This window comes from Protopterus annectens, chromosome 16.part0, assembly GCF_019279795.1.
Source record: "Protopterus annectens isolate FY-2018-M chromosome 16.part0, PAN1.0, whole genome shotgun sequence".
NCBI lineage: Eukaryota > Metazoa > Chordata > Ceratodontiformes > Protopteridae > Protopterus > Protopterus annectens.
Window position 1 is genome coordinate 634,358,496 of NC_056750.1, and position 18,167 is coordinate 634,376,662.

At 40.1% G+C, this 18,167-nt stretch overlaps 1 protein-coding gene across 1 annotated transcript in view; it reads right to left on the reverse strand.

Moving 5' to 3' along the window:
* Positions 1 to 16,263, reverse strand: part of SLC27A4 (solute carrier family 27 member 4) — a 736,182-nt gene extending 719,919 nt beyond the window's left edge. Inside the window, exon 1 of the mRNA XM_044058859.1 lies at positions 16,001 to 16,263. The gene's annotated coding sequence lies outside the window, so the exon portion shown is untranslated. The remainder of the gene's footprint in view (positions 1 to 16,000) is intronic.
* Between the last annotated feature and the right edge of the window lie 1,904 nt (positions 16,264 to 18,167).

The window sequence follows — 18,167 nt, forward strand, 5'->3', positions numbered from 1 at the left end:
TTTGTGAGGTACTTCTGTGGCCTTTCCAGCTGCTGCAGAAGTCTTGTGAGGTACATTCCAAAAGGGGCGTTGTACTCTATAATGGGTCTAATGAGTGTTGAGTAGGGAGGAACAATGACCTCTTTTTTTTTTTCTGGATGACAACCCTTTTATGATGAGGTGTGCCACATAGAAGGACTTCCTGACTACTGTGGCGATGTGACTATCAAAGGAGAGACTACTGTCCACCTGGGTCCCAAGGTCTCTTATCACACATTCGGTGTCAAGTAGATTGCTGTCTATGTGGTAGTTCATGGGTACAGAGTTTTTACCAAGGGGATGACACTGCACTTTTTGACATTGAGCTTGAGGCCATGGCTCGGATACCAGGCATCTGTCTCACGAAAGGCCCTTCTGTAGGATGTCCACATCATTTGGGGACTTGACTATGGCTCCTAGTTTGCAGTCATCTGCGAACTTCGTTAGCCAGAGGCCTTCTGTGTTAGCCTGTACTTCAGAAAAGTAGACATCAAACAGGAGAGGTCCCAGGATGGAACTCTGTAGTACTCCACTTGTCACTGCTTTGAGGTCAGATTTGGAGTCTGCAACTTTTACAGTGTGGGTTCTGTCAGTGAGCCAGTTGGCAACCCATCTTGTGATGTAGGGATTTATACCTAGTTCAGTGAGTTTAGCTATAATTCTAGAATGGGGGATGGTGTTGAAAGCTTTGGCGAGGTCAAGATAGGCTGTGTGAACCATCTTACCCTCATCTATGGCTTTGGTGACTGCCTCAAAGAAGTCGATCAGGTTCAGGAGGCATGATCTGTCTTTCACAAACCCGAACTGGGTGGGATCCAGAGTTTGGAGGTTACCAATGTCTTTGTTAATGAGTTCCATGATGATATGTTCCATGGCCTTGCAGACCAGGCTCATCAAGTTAATAGGTCGATAGTTCCCGGGATCAGTGGTGGCTCCCCCTTTATGGAGTGGGATAACTGTTGCTGTGCGCCATTCAGTGGGCACAAAGCCTGATGCAAGGCTTAAGTGGGGAGCCAGTTCGTTCTGAAGTTCATGTAAAACGCAGCCTGGGATGTTGTCCAGTCCCATGGATCCTGCGTTTTTGGCTTTAGAGAGTGCAGCTTTTACCTGTGTATTTGCGATTACAGGGACTCTGCATTCTTCCTGTATAGTTATGGGCCCAGGGACTCTGCATTCTTCCTGTACAGTTATGGGCCCTTTAGCGGGTGGGTAAATTTAGCACTGAACCTATCTGCCAGGATGTTAGCAATATCAGTTGGTTCTGTAATTTTCATGCCGTTGTGCTTTAACTCAGAGCAGATCTGGGTGTTGCCATCGAGATTCCTGACATAGCTATAGAATGCTTTGTGGTTGTCCTTAGAATAAGTGATGATTTTGTTTTCGTAGCTAGCTTTGGAGGATCTTACAAGGGATCTCAGCTTCTTACTTAGGCTGACCAGGGAGCTCCTCCACTCATGGGATTTTACTCTCTTTTGCAACAGTTTCTTCCTTCTGTTGTACAGTTTGTTTATGGCAGGGGACCACCAGATTGGCTTCCTTTTTTTGGAGGATAGCATCTTGGTTCTGTTTGGGATAGCATGATTCATGCATTCATTTTAAGTGCTTACAGAGTGCATTTGTGTAGGATTCAGCAGTCGTAACTGTATCGACCATCTGCATGGGTGTCATGAAGTTCACCACTTCTGTCTTAAGAAGCATGAAGTTGGCTTTGGAGAAATTTTTTTACAGTGGTTTCCTTAATGGGGGGTGGGGGCGGGATGTGGATATCAAGGGTGATTAGCTTATGGTCGGATCAGACCGGATCATATCCTTAACACTGGAACTACTTATCTGTCTGTAACCAGGGATTGCTCAACTTTTAATCTGTAGTATATTTCTTAATTTCTAAAACATTTTATTCAACAAGTCTGCCTTTATCCCATCCAGCTGTTGAAAACGTACAGTTGTGCAACATCTTACCATAACAGTAGATGTCCTTCTCTTCACTGTTGCAGTATTCTTTACAATAGGGATCCCCTGCCAAGGGCAACCCAATGTCCGGCCAGGATACCAAAGCCTTTTGGCTGTAAAGGGCATGCCATACATCACATGTATGCTCCCCACGCACAGAGTAGTAAAGGTGATGTTCAGACATACCATCCTCAGAAATGAAAAGCCCCAGTAGGAACGACAGACCAAGGATAAAAAAATCAGTAAAAAACACATCTAGAAGAAAAAAGAACCATGGGGAGGAGGGAGGGAATACTGCAATAGTGAACAGAAGGAAATCTACTGTTATGGTAGCATTTTACATAACCGTACTATGTCCTTCCATATTACTGTTGCCGTATTCTTTACAATAGGGAGAATGCAAAAGCTCAAGAAGAAGATTGGGAGCAGGAACGGCCAGAAGAGGCCTCTAGGAAGCTCTGGAGAATGGCCTTGGCAAAGCCAGCTATGGCACTAGGAATCACATCCAACTTATAGTGCTTAGTAACGGTACGCACAGAAGTCCAAGTTGCTGCCTCAAAAATAGGATTAGCATCCAAACCCTTGAAAAAGCACTAGAAGAAGCCACAGCTCTAGTGGAATGACCCTTAACAGAGGAAGGAAGGCTCTTCCCATGAAAAGAATAGCAAAAGGAAATGGCTTTAAATATCCAAGAAGAAATGGTTTGTTTAGAAACAGCCAAAGCTAAAGACTTAGGATGAAAAGAAACAAAAAGCTGATCAAATTTATGAAAAACTTTAGTCTTATCCAAATAATACCCAAGTTGTCTCTGCAAATCCAAGGTGTACAAAACCTTCTCACTAGCACACTGCGGAGAAGAGAAAAAGTGGGTAAATGAATAGACTGATTAAGAGACAACTCATTAACCACCTTGGGCATAAAAGAAGGATTAGTAGAAAGGGACGAAAAACTTAAAGGAGAAACAGCCATAAAAGCTTGCAGCTCAGACACCAGTCTGGCAGAAGTAAGGCCAAAAGAACAGCCTTCCAAGAACTATGCTGTAATGAAGCTGAAAAGGAACCAGAGTCAATTTCTCCAAAACAAAATTAAGGCCCCAGGAAGGAGGAACAGACTTCCTGGATGGCCTAATGTGAAGGACGCCTTTAAGAAACCGTTTGACCTCAAATCTAGAGGCTAAAGGGGGAGTCAAAGGCAGACAAACAGAAATAGCTGATAAGTGGACCTTAAACAGAAGAATAGGCCAACCCAGCACTGAGCAATTCACACAAATAAGAGCGAACCAAAGGAACATCCACAGTAAGTGGATCCAGGTTACAAGAAAGACACCAAACAGTAAACCTCTTCCATCTGCATAAGTTAGATTTCCTAGAAGTGGGTTTCTTGGCCTTCTGCAGGACTCAAAGCATGTCCTCAGAAAAAAAGGTGTCTGTAAGGGATCAAAACCCTATCACTCACAATGTCAGTTGAATTGTAGACAGATGGGGATGGATGAGAGAAACCTTGTCTTGTGTGAGTACATCCACCCAGTGAGGTAACATGGATGACTGCCCTTGGCAAGATGCAGAAAAAGAAGGAACCAATGCTGTCTGGGCCAAAAGGGTGTCACCAGCAAGATTTTGGGAGCATACCGTTTTATCTTGAAAAGGACTTCTGGAATGAGAGGAAGGGGATGGAAGGTATATAGAAACATCACCTTCCAAGAAAAAGAGAAGGTGTCCACCTTCCAGGCCAGGGAGCATGGGACTGTGGCACAAAAAAGGAGGAAGTTGTCTGTTCAGTGGGGAGGCAAACAGATCTACTTCAGGAGTACCCCACTGGTGGACAGTGTCCAGAAACACATGCCTGTGGATCATCCTCTTGTAGGACAGTGTTATGGACCTGCTCAAAGAATCTGCCACTATGTTCTGATCTGAAGGAATGTAAACTACCAGAAGGGCATAGGAGATTAGACCTTGTCCCCTCTTGCTTGTTGACATACCACATCACTGTGGTATTGTATGTGAGAACCTTCAGAGGCCCTGGAAGGAAGACAGAATGAAAAGCCTTAGCTCTCATCTCTTCAATATTTATGTGGTCTTTCTTTTGTTGAAGTGACCAAAGGCTCTGTACCTTCAGAGGGCCAAAGGAGGCCCCCAACCCACGGGCAACGGGTCCTGTGAAGTTCTAGCTTGAGGCATCGAAATAGAGGGACTATAAAATCCAAAGGATGAGAATGCTGAAGTCAAACTGACTTCAGCAACAACTAAAACTTTCTCATGTGGAGCTTAGGCTAGAGGGAGCATAGGAATGGTGGAAGCCATGTAACCCAGAGCCCTCAGAAATTCTCTGGCTGAAGCCAGATGAAGGAGGAATTGAAAGAAAGTAATAAGAGTTAAGGCCTTGGGAGGAGGCAAAGATGCCAGCATTGGAACAGTTTGGATCCTGCAACCCAGAAACTCCTGAGAAGGAGTCAGGAACGACTTCTGGAACTCTACTGTAAACCCAAGGCTTTGCAAGAGAGAAATGATAAAGTGTAGATGCTGAAGTAAGATCTCTTTTATCAGGAGGCCTGAATAAGCATGTCGCCCAGGTAGGAAAAGACCTGTATCCTCTTAGCCTGCAGAAAGTAATCACAGGAGTGAGGCATTTGGTGAAGACTCGGGCAGTAAAACTTCCTGGAAAGGGGATGAAAAGGAATGTTTAGCTAAGCATTCTTGAGATCCAGGGAAACTAGAAAAGCCTGAGGAAGTAGCAAAGGAAACAAGGTTTGAAGAGACAGCATTTGAAAAGAAGAGACCTTTAAAGAAGTGTTTAGCTGAGAAAGATCCAGAATGGGTATCCAGGTGCCTTTTTTCCTGGTGACTAAGAACATTCTGGAGTAAAACTCCTTCCCTCCTGTGAGTAGTTGGATCCTCTTGAATAACTCCTTGAGCCAACAGGCCCTGAAGCACCTCTGAAAAAGGGCAATTGTTCCTGAGGAGGCGGAGGGATTTCCAAACCATGTAATAACCCTGGTGAATTATGGAAAGAACCAGGAAGTCTTGGGTGATTTTTACTCAACTAGAAAGGGACGGGGAAAGATGCACAGAATATGGAATGTGACCAAGAGGAACAGGACAGTCAGATAGCATGTGGTTTGTCAGGAAAGGGAGGCTTCTGAGTTGAAGTTTGGGTAGCCTTAGCAGGGGGAGCCTTTTTACTTTTGGGGGAAGGCGATACTGTCTACGGACAAAGGCAGGCTTATTAGGATAATTCCAGTGAAACTTGGGCACAGGGGAAACAAAAATATGCTTCAACTGCTACAAGACCTTGCCCTTTTCTTGCAGGGACTTAAACTCTGCAGCAGCAGCAGCACAAAGCAAATCCTTATTATCCAGAGGAGCATCTATCAGTTTAGCCTTGATATCATCAGGCAAAGGTTGAAGTCTGAGCCAGGAATACCTCCTCAAAACATATCCAAAAGCAGGAGCCCTAGATGAATCATCAGCTGCATGACAGCTGTGTTTAATGGAATGGCGAGCTACATGGGAGGAAGTCCCAAGCAAGGCAAGAACAGAGGCCTTCCCCTCAGAATCAGGGAAATCAGAAATAGCCTGACAGACTTGTGAGAGAAGAGCCAAAACGCATCTAGTCATTTGTGTCTGACAGTTAGCCCTAAAGGTTAGGGTAGCAGACGTACACACCTTCTTATCCAGTCTCTCCAAGGTTCTGCTATCCTTATCAGATGGCGGCAATTACATAGAAGGCAACAATTTGGAAGGTTTATCAGAAGCCAATAACATCACAGAAGGGTTAAAACAATAAAACAAAGAAGAGCAGAGACGTTAACTGTTTTAATAGTAAAACAAAGCTTTCGGGTTTCCCCTTCCTCAGTGTATAAAAGTGTAATTACACAACCATCTTTAATTATAAAAATCTGACACAGCCCACCAATCAGAACAAAAAAAAAAACAACACTTAATTAAATAATCAATTAATAAACATTTATTAATGCAGCATCACTTGTTTCTTTTGCAGAACAGGCTTTAAACTAACTGCCCCATTCAAACCTGGTATTTACTCTGCATTTAATTCTAAGATCCATACAACTTCAACATTTTCATAGGTTAGTACTAGGCTAACTGCCCTTGCAAGCCATTTTAAGCCTAGCCAATTATCCCTTGTGAGAGTCAAACCCTGCACCTTGTGTTTGTAAGGCAAACACCTTAACCATTAGGCCACCCTCCCAACCCTTTATTCACATTACCCCCCTCACATTTCTATATAAACCTTTAATCACCCTAAACTTAAAACTATGCACAGTCCCCCCTTCTCATGCACATGCTTTGCTAGGGCATTTGTTTCTATGTTTTTGTTAATAGCAGATCTATGCTCTATAACACGCTCCTTTAACATCCTAGAGCATTTACCCACATAAAACGCTGAGCATGACGTACAAGTTGCCAAGTAAACTGTATGTGTTGTGGTACATCTGGCACAATAATCAAAGATGTATCGTTTCTGAGTAATGGGGTGTACGAATACCGAATCTGTAATTATATCTTTGCAACATCTACATCCAAAACAAGGATGTGTTCCTTTCCTTGTACTACCAACTTTTTCACTGCTGTCCCCCATTTTTAATTCATTATAGCAAAGCCTAGATTTCAAGTTCCTCTCATTCCTATATGTAAATTTTGGATAGTCATTCAAGATACTTATACTGTTCGTGGTAGTGCTGCGGTAGCGTTGTCACCTCATAGCAAGACGTTGTCCCGTTCGATTCTCAGCTAGAGCGTCTTCTGTGTGGAGGCATACATGAAGGTATCAATCGTTGAAGGTTGTGCGTCAGGGCTGGTAACCCGGTACGTAAAAATCCACTACCAATCATTAGTGGACCGGAGTTCCGGTGTGGCGAGCCCTAACCGGGAAAAGCTGAAAAACACAAACAAACATTCAAGATACTTTTTAACTCAGGCAGAGTTAATAGGACATTCCAATACCTTCTAATAATTTTCTCTATATCATGTGTTCTAGTTCTATTATTATAATAGAATATATATCTCAACTTATTGTCAGTCATTCTCCTATCATTTTGTTCTAAAGAATTCTCTGTACCATTACTCTGTTCAGAATGTTTAAAATATGGGCTGTATTTCCATCCCTCTCTTTCAAAACTTCTTCCATCACTTGATGGACTATTTTCCAGTGCATAACCCCTGTTAAATTCTGAGGCCAACTCACTCATCTGTTGACTGTTGGAATTTTCTTCCGTGTTCAACCTACTTACTCTACAAAACTGTTTTTTTTAATATGCCCTTAAAATATGTGGGGCATGCATGCTAGTTCAATGTGTATATCTAGTTGCATGTACCAACTTCTCATATACACAGGTTTTGATGTCGTCATCCTTTTTAACTAAAGTTATATCCAGATAATGAAATATTTGAGGTGAACATACCATCTCAAAGCCTAAAACAGTTGTAGTGTTATTTAAATATTCTACAAATTCCTTCAAGCCTACTTCATCACCATTCCACGATAAAAACAAATCATCAACAAATCTTTTGTAGAAGAGCACATTTGCATTCATATAACCATCATCACTATAAATATATTTCTTCTCCCATTGATTAAGTACCAAATTAGCATAGGTATTAGCCACTGGAGTACCCATAGCAACACCTGAAATGTTTAAGTACGGTGTCCCATCAAATAGGAAGATATTACTATTTAGGATGATATCAATAATACAGCACACGTTCTCTATCTCATTATGTGACAGATCAGTTTCCGTGTTCAAGTATTGCTTCCACCCCATATTGATTAGGTATTACTGTGAACAAGATCAGTTTCCGTGTTCAAGTATCGCTTCCACCCCATATTGATTAGGTATTACTGTGAACAAGGACAATGTCCAAGCATACAAATAAAAAGTTAGTGCTCTTATATAGTCATTAAACCAGTCTGCTAGTTGTCTGAAAAAATCTGCTGAATCCTTTGTATAACTTTTACAGATAGACAAATATTTACTCAGACTATACTGTATATAGATTGAGAGCAGCTCTGTTATCCAACCCCTCCCTGAGACTACAGGTCTCATAAGGGGGTTAGAGACTTGTGTATCTTGGATAGTCCGCATATAAATGGTATGATGGGACTTGATACAGTAAAGAAATTATATAAATCCACAGTTATTTCATTTTGTATTTGTATCTCATATAGAGCTATATTTATATCAGAAATGCATTTTCTTACACGACTAAAATCTATTCTTAAAAATGTTGCATCATTGTTTAAAAAAATCAAACATATTTCGTATAATCGTTCCTATTAAACAGCATTATTGCCCCTCCCTTATCATTTTGTTTGATAATCAATTCATATTCACTTTCTAACTTTCTTAAAGCTTCACACTCACTTTTAGACAAGTTTAAAAATCTATGTGGTCGAATTTCATTCTAGAATTGTCTAATCTCTCTTTCACATAAATCATGAAAGGCAGAGACAATAGGTAGACTATAAGGAATGAGCATACTCGATCTCTTACATTTAATGATACAACCTGAACTGAAATCTTTAAATAATAACTCAAGTTCCTCATAAAATGCTTAAGTCAATAAGTACATCAGACACACTTCGCCCAACTTGGTATAAACTACAGACCTTTATCGAAAATATTTTTATCATTAGTAGTTAGAGAATATTTTTGATAAATTCAGAATATTCCCCATAACGGTACCTATTCTGGTCACATCATTTTCTTCAAGCTTTGCCTTCTGTCCACATCTTCCTCAGTCAAACTCCTGGAAGAATGAGATGATGCAAGGGATGGTGATCTGGAATGGCATCTCAAAAGACAGGGAACTCTGGGATGTACTGGGTCCAATGTCAATGGGTATTTTGTCCTAGGTAGGATCTTTGGAACTGAAGAGCTTGGATCCACTGATTTTTTTTTTTTGGATACGAAGGAGAGTGGATCTAAACTGGTTTTGGATCTGGCCTTAGCTTTTTCTTAGGCAGCTCCAAAGATGGAGTTGATGAAGTAGAAGGTCCCTGAGACTTGGTCAAAGGCTCCTTAGTTTTAGTCTTGGGGATTGAGCCCACAAATAGTTTCACCAAAGGTTCACTGAAACAACCCCTTTAATATTAACTTATTCTTCAATCCTAGAGATGTAGCAGGCAGGAAGTACTTACATATCCAGCAATCTTCTTGGAGATGCTGTAGGCCCAAGCAATACACACAAAGCATGGGCATCGGAAAGGGGCAAATTGTGCCCACACTTTTGGTATTTTTTTAAAACTGGAAGGCCCTTTATCAGACACGCAAGCAATAGAGTAAAAAAGCAATTTTTTTTTTTGAAACGAGAGAATAAAGGGGAAAGAAATAAGAATATCAGCAATGATATAAAAGTACACTACCATGTAACAATAGCAGAAACAAGGAATAGGAGAATTCCAAACGATGGTAGAAAAGTATTACACTAAGTGTAAAGAATAAGGAAGTATTATAACAACGAGAATGAAAAGGTAACTAGACAAAAACAGACATCTTTAGGCCAAGCTTTTTCATGAAAAGTGGCAAATGAGATCTAATGTATATAAGGGGTTGGTGCATTATGGGTTAGGGAGGAGTCTGAGAGCTTTTAGGTGGTCATGAGCTTTAATAATTGCCAAGCCGGATCTGAAGATCGAATCCGAGCCCAACAGTTGAGGATAGAATGAAAATTGACAACATCAGATCGAGTGTCAAGCCTTATCTGCTCACGCAGTTTCATTGACCTCAGTTCTGCACACCTCGAACAAGTAAGTTAAGTTCTCCCAACAAGCGACAGAACATTCTTGTGATAGTCTTGACATCAACAGCAAGCAGAAACAAGAGTTTAACTCGAGAGACTTTGATTGCTATCAATGATGACAATAGGTACAGCATTAAGGAATAATGGCTTATGCCAGATGATGTAATGCCTTAGTCAGCAGTCCATGGATATAAAGTTTATCAAAATCAGAGGCCTAGAGTCACAGTTAGTGGTGGTGGGCTGACGTTTGTTATAATGCTTGCTACCTGTATGGTCATTATCTGCTACACTATTAGCAGTGCCTATTGCATACACTGGCTGATTAAAGAATGCCTACTAGATAAGTCTAAAAAATCAGAGTATATTTTCTGTACCAACAACATCCTACAACAGTGAAACTGATACATTTTGTCAATTAGATATGCTGCTAAAAACTTAGAAGAAACAGTATCTGGTCCACATGTCTTCTTTGTCAAGAACAATAAAAGAGCTCAATCCCCTTCCTTATAGTACTTTAACTGTTCAGCAGATTCCCTGCAAGAATATAAAGTAGTTTACATGAAGTGGTCAAAGCATGCTACTACATCTAGCAAAACAGAGGGACTGTGCAGTATACCCAAAATCATGGAAAAGATCACACATACGACACATGTCAATCCTTATTATACAATAGACATTCATTCCCTTTATTTGAAGAAAGTGCACTTTTTCACCACTACTGAATGTGGCACAAGCAAATTGCTTTCAGTAAAGACATTTTAGGACACAACAAAGATGAGTACTGAATACATGAAAAATGATATCACAATGAACATCAGTTGGAAATTTGAATACATTAGAAAACACCTTTCGGAAGGGTCATCAACCACAAGAACTCTGTCACTATATGTAAATACACAGATGATCCAAGACTACTGAAAAGAAAACTCTACTGAGTGATCAAAAGGTTCTACAAACTTCCTTTGAGAATCTGTGAAACTTCTTAAATAGGTCACCAAGCATTTACAAATCTGTCCTTCTATTACCTTTAACTACGGAACATATGATACATTACTTACCAAACATAACACTATAAAATACTGCCTCAACCTATAATGACTTGGTGATATAAGAAGATAACTGAAGCTTAAAACCTCATATAAGCCATCTGTGTCTTACAACTACAAAATTAATGGGGTTAATTTTGAGGCTATAAAGAAAAGATCAACCCTACTGATGGCTTCCACTGTATGCTATAGCTAAAAGATCAATACTGAAGTATTCTGTTTTGTTCTAGTCCCTATACAAATGCCTTAAATCATATAAAAAGGGTAGTGCATTGGTGGACAAATATCTACTAACATTTTTTATATATTTTATTTAACGTTTTATTTTACTTAAAACTGTTAGTTAGATAAGTACACTGGTCAACTAGTCTTACTCAAGTAAGATAAAAATGTGGGTCAATTCATCTTATTATGATGAAGAACTAGGGGTGACCTAATGCTAGTTTATGCAGCCTCAAGAAACCAGTATTATTTAAATCTCTTAAATGAATTAACTACAGGTACATGGAATACCAGTGTCAACTTACGTGGATCTAAGTGGAACTTGGTTAGAGTATCTTCCGATAGTAGTTGGTGTGTGAACTCCATTGATAATTACATTGTTCCACCAATTAATGGATTTCACCACTTCAATTAACATTTCATGAAGGGAGTTGGAACATTTTTGAACAAATGAAATCTTTGTCTGGTGATGAATCAGACACAAAAGATTTGCTATTGTATGACTATGTCTGCCAAAACTGAAAGGCTGGAATATATTTTAATAGGAGGCTTCAACTTGCACAACTACAGCCTGAAGATCTTTCATGCAACTTATGCAGACACACAGACACACACACACACACACACACACACACACACACACACACAAAATCATTTCATACACAGCATGACTTAAAAGTATCCTGACAGATGCTATTCCACCTTCAGGGAATACCCTGTATTTTGTGAGTAACAGTGTGTCAGTTATTCCCTCCTACAAAGACATACAGACCAAAAAATGAACTTCTCTGAATACATGGCATTAAGGCAGCAGGATGTTCTCTGGAATATTTTTCCTGCATTTATTGGATTGGAGTGACTTGATCAAAACAACTAGCACAGTTTTGCATACTTAATTGACATACAGTGGATATAAAAAGTGTACACACCCCTGTTAAAATGCCAGTTTTTTTGTGATATAAAAAATGAGATCACAATAAATAATTTCAAAACTTTTCCCACCTTTAATGTGACCTGTAACCTGCACAATTCAATTGAAAAACAAATCAGTTAGGGGGAAAAATATAAAAAATAAAAAAAATGTACAATAAGCTGGTTATATAACTGTGCACACCCTTAAACTAATACTTTGTTGAAGCACCTTTTGATTTAATTACAACATTCAGTCTTCTTGGGTAGAAATCTATCAGCATGGCACATCTTCACTTGGCAATATTTGCCCACTCTTCCTTGCAAAAGCACTCCAAATCTGTCAGATTGTGAGGGCATCTCTTGTGCACAAGCTCACTTCAGGTCACCTCACAGATTTCCTACTGGATTTAGGTCTGAGCTCTGCCTGGGCCATTCCAAAACTTTAATTTTCTTCTAGTGAAGCCATTCTTTTGTTGATTTGGATGTATGCTTGGGGTCATTGTCATGCTGAAAGGTGAAATTCCTTTTCATCTTCAGTTTTCTAGTAGACGCCTGAAAGTTTTGGGCCAAATGTGACTGGTATTTGGAACTGTTCATAATTCCCTCCACCTTGACTAAAGCCCCAGTTCCAGGTGAAGAAAAGCAACCCCAAAGCATGATACCGCCACCAGCATGCTTCACCATGGGGATGATTTTCTTTTGGTGATGCAAAGTGTTGTTTTTGCGCCGAACGTACCTTTTGGAATTGTGGCCAAAAAGTTCAACCTTGGTCTCATTAGACCACAACACATTTTCCCACATGCTTTTGGGAGACTTGATGTATTGTTTTGCAAATTTTAGCCGGGCCTGGATGTTTTTCTGTGCAACAAAAGGTTTCCATCTTGCAATCCTACCCCGTAGTCCAGACATATGGAGAATATGGGAAATTGTTGTACACAACCAGTACTTGCCAGAAATTCCTGCAGCTCCTTCAGTGTTGCTGTAGGTCTCTTGGCAGCCTCCCTGATCAGTAGTCACTGTGTCTTTTCATCAATTTTGGAGGGGCATCATGTTCTTTGCAACATCACTGCTGTCCCACATTTTCTCCACTTTTTGATGACTGTCTTCACTGTGTTCCATAGTATATCCAATGCTGTGGAAATTTTTTTGTACCCTTCTCCTGACTGATACCTTTCAACAATGAGATCCCTTTAATGCTTTGTAAGCTCTCTATGAACCATGGCTTTTGCTGTAGCAGGCAACTGAATAAATGTCAGGAAAATCCTACTAGGACAGCTGAACTTTATTTGGGGTTAATCAGAGTCTCTTTAATTGATGACAGGTGTGTACCCAAGAAGAATGAATGCTGTAATTAAATCAAAAGGTGCTTCAACAAAGTATAGTAGTTTAAGGGTGTGCACACTTATGCATCCAGTTTGTTATTTTTTTTCAGCTTTTCCCGGTTAGGGGTCGCCACAGCAGAACTCCGATCTGCTAATGATTGGCATTCGATTTTTTTATGGTGCCAGCCCGACCCCCAACCTTCAGCAAAGGCATGCCCATTCACGCATGTCTTTCGAATGCCACTCGACCGCGGGGAGGACATGTAGACTCCACACAGAAGGCAGTCCAGCCGAGAATCGAACGGGAGAACCTCTTGCTGTGAGGCGACAACACTACCACTGCACCACTGTGGCTATATTTTTTTATTTTTTTGCCCTAGCAGATTTGTTTGTTTTTCAACTGAATTGTACAAGTTATAGGTCACATTAAAGGTGGGAAAAGTTATGAAATGATTTATTGTGGTCTCATTTTTTTTATATCACAAAAACCTGGCATTTTAACAGGTGTGTGTACACTTTTTATAACCTCTGTATTTCTGCTTTTGCAAAACATATCTGACCTACATAAACCTAAACACACAAAAGCCACACCAGCTATATGAATAATCCTGGAAGTTAGGCTGGCATTTGCTTTTCATAAAGTCACTTAAAAATACACATTTTGCAATGACTGAAATGGTTTCAAAAGCACTAATACAATAAACCTCAAAGCAAAAGACTGATTAGCAGGGGTAATGCAAGTTACATGAAACAGGAAGCAGTATTGGTGCTAAATAACTAAGGACCTCTCTGGAAGGAAATCAGTAATTTGGCTGAAGTGGTGAATGAAATCAGTCCTCTGCCCCAAACTTGGATAGGGAACATACACACAAGTTTTCACACACTGCTTTGAAAACAGCTTAGCAGTCCCTCACTACATACAGACCAAATGGCTGAAAAGTATGTTGAACGTTGCATTAGTACTAATTTCACAGGAAAACAGCTGATCTGAAAAAAAACCCAAACTATGACCCAAAAGATTCATATGGTATTTTCCCTAACGTTTTAAGTGACACTAACACCTTTTTATTTTTTCGTATATCTTTTACTTTATTCATAAATCCATATTAAGCTTCTTGTAATTTTTGTAATTCCATATTGCTGTATATTTGTTGAAAGTTTGTATATCTCTGTAACTTGGAGCTTATCTCCGTGGGTCTCCACTTAAAATGGGTTATTTTTGATCCAGTCGGATTATCCAAGTAAACAAATGTCAACTAAATAAAAAATAAATACATTTTTGCTATGCTACTGCAGGTTATCATTAATGCTTCCTTGAGTAATGGCATTTTTAGATAAGTTAAACAGCATACACTTTACATAACAATGGCCCCAACCACTGTGTATAACTCTTCAGAACAATTTCACTTTTTATCCAGTTCCTAAGATTTTGGAAAAGGAAGTGATCTTGAAGAATAACAGACTAATTCTTAAGGAATGCTCAATAACCAACACTGTGGGCTTGTAATGGACACAGCACTCCTTCTGTGCCTTGTAAAGGTTTTTAATGTTTTACGTCACACTAAGTTAATATTTGACCTGACACTGCATGACCTCAGCTCATCTGAATTAAGTTACTTCACAAACTACCCAGAACACCACTTACTAAAGTGCAACAACTAATCACCGTCAATCTTTTCTACAGACAGTTAAGAGTGGGAATCCCACAAGGATCATTCTTGGCCCCTCTGCGCTTTGAAAGCTTACTGATTTTTCATTTTCATTAACATAAAATTCTTTAAGCAGGCAACAAAAATCTATGGCTATCACATAATGATCATAATGAAATGGTTACTAAATTAACCAATAATCTAATGCAACTATGTCAATGGTTAAACCAAGCCAGTCTCAGTGAATTCATAGAAAACCAAATCTATGCTGTCAAAGAATCAAAAAAAGACTTGGCAACATAAAAGGTAATTTGGACATTTCAGGTCTAGATAAGAATGGATACAAGCTGTGTACAACTACACTTATCTAGGAATATTTTGGACCTTACATTGACTTAATCCCATCACACCAAGACAATGCAGAACCCTAGCCTTGTGAATTAAAGCATCAAAAGTGGCATTAGCAGAGGATTCTACTGCCTTCTTATATATGCAAGAAGCAAACAATAAAAGAAAAAAAAATTCACAGAGCCCATAATAAAAAATTGCCATTTTATAACCAATACCATAATTAACAGCATCAGTGTGTCACCCCAGCTGACAATAGCTAGCTTCCAATCAGATTAGGAACAGCTACTCAGCCCTACTACAGTCCTCAAAACAGATTTGCGTTTTCGAATTGTAGGTCTGTGTGGAAAATGTTTATATTACACTACCATCTGCTGGCCACAAACAGAATTCCACCTGATCATTTTTTTCAGTCATTTATTACATGCGTCTAAAATTCGTAAATATTCTTTCAAATTGTTTCTCTAGTCTGCCTAATGCCGAAAGTCAAGTGCTTACTTAGAAAACGGCATTAATCGAAACTCTTGTACTTTCTATACATGTTACTGTGCACCTAAAACAAGGATACTGGAAGGTCATTCAACCAAGGAGAAATAAAACACTTCTCCATATTACCAAGACAATACATCCATAAATACTTCCTGGCAGCAGCAATCCACTGTATCACATCTGTGTATTTAAAGTGTCGGCAAAAAAGTGACAGCAAGCATCTAAATACTGACATTTCCAGATTAAAATGAATAGTGTACTGCTAGTTCCACGCACTTAACTCCTACCTTTTGAGGAGAACACGAGTACACTAACGACTGAAGGATCAATATGGACAGTTTCTTTCGCCGTAACCAACCAATAGTCTCAGCCGTGCACTAAAAAACATGCATGAATATTACTGCCTTAATGACAGCATTCACCATTACTATATTTCCTCCCATTTCCAAATGGACTTTGTTTTCCGGGTACTAACTGCTCTGTTGTACACATTCATTGGTGATAGTCAGATTGTCTTTAGGTGAGGTGAAACAAACCCGCCTCCTGAACCGAAGCAATCCAAGCCCACTAACCAATCGGCAATGTTACCTGCACAACATTCGCTCGGCTAAGAATAACACCACCCATCCAAGCCACGCCTTCCATCCAATACTCCTTCCCTAAAACGGTGGTTGAATGAAGACGCGACAGCAAAGAAACAAGGTACAACTGGAAGGCGTGTGGGGATATGTAGTCTTCCTCAAAAATGCGTACACAGCAGATATGAGATAGAAAAACTGCTAAACAGTACCATGCATCAGGATGCCAAACTCGAATGAGTAGACAGTGCACGAATTTAAAAGTATGACGAGAACTGCTACTAAGGAAGTCTGACACTCAAATGCCAGGCACTATTTCATGAATTCATCCTCACTGATTTGCCCCCAAAAAACACATATTTTATGAGGAACAGACCAAAAATATGATGCAAAAATATGGACATTCTGGGAATATCTGGACAGTTGAGAGGTATGCTTGGAATATTGCGGTAACTGCATTCCTCTCAACTGTCCAGATTTTTCGCTCATATTTTCAGTCTGTTCCTCATACAATTAGTGATTTTCTGACAAATCAATGAGGATTGAAGTCACTAAATAATGAGTTTTTGTTTTAGATGTTCAAAGCTTCAAAAAGTGCATGCTAACACAAATCCTGTTATTCTAGCAACTTTCTAAGTTTAAATGAGCTGTATTTAACAGCTCTTGTACTTACTTTCCTCAATTATCTAGAGGAAAATAGTTTTTTATTCAGGCATGTCCAAGGGTCTGCTTCCAGTGTTCTCTCCTATCTGATGAATCTGGGCATCTTTAGGCAATGTAGAAATTGCCTCATGTACACAGACAACCCATTCCTCCTACCACCCAACACTACAACCTGTGAGAGCTGCACTTATCTAGTCAAACTGGAGGTAAAGCTCTCTCCAACCAAGACTGAACTTGACAGTCATGAGGAGAAGGTAAACATTTGCACCACACCACAATCATCACAGTCTCACTAAATCTACACCACCAAAATCCACACATAGTAACACAAAAACATTCACGGCGGCTCTCAATAATAATCAGCCTAAGCAACAGTAGAAACACAAGCAACCTCCATCCCCCAACACAAACCAAATGACACATAGCCCAAAGACTCAGTGTGCCACTCAACCACAGCCAATAAGGCAAAACACCAACACACTAGTCATAGGTGACTCTATAGTCAGGCACACTGTCCCACTCACCAGGCTAAACAAGGAGAAGGTTACTGTCGGGTGCCAGGATCCGCCACATAACCAACGCACTCAGGTCACTCCACAACAAGTACAAATATGACTCTGTCATTGTCCATGTTGGTGTGAATGACCTGAGACGTACCTCACTGGACTACATGAAAAGAGACATGGAAGAGCTCTCTGATCTTGTAGCCCAGGTAGGTATGACCCTAGCCCTGAATAGCATTCTGCCATCGCCCCGAATGATACCGCAGTACAAGGACAAAATGACCGACTTCAACAATTGGCTAAGCTTCTGGTGTCATTCTAAGGGGATCCAGTATCTGTCTGCTTGGGATGACATGGTCGACAGACCACTATGCTTTGCCACAAATGGCCTGCACCTGTCGCCCCTGGGATTCCGGATACTGGCTAAGACTCTTGCTGCCCCATATAGTGCCTTTTTTAGGCAAGGTTCAAATAACAAATTCACCACCATAACAGGAACAGGCAAGCAAAAACTGAGGGTAATGCTACTCAATGCTAGAAGTCTAAATCTCAAAATGCACTCACTCGAGGCACTCCTTAAAATGGAGAACATCGATATCTGTGCAGTGACTGAGACCTGGTTCAAGGCTCCAGAGAGCACCCCTGTACTACCAGGCTATAACTCATACCACAACTTTCGGCCATGTAACTTGGACCGAAACACCAAAGGC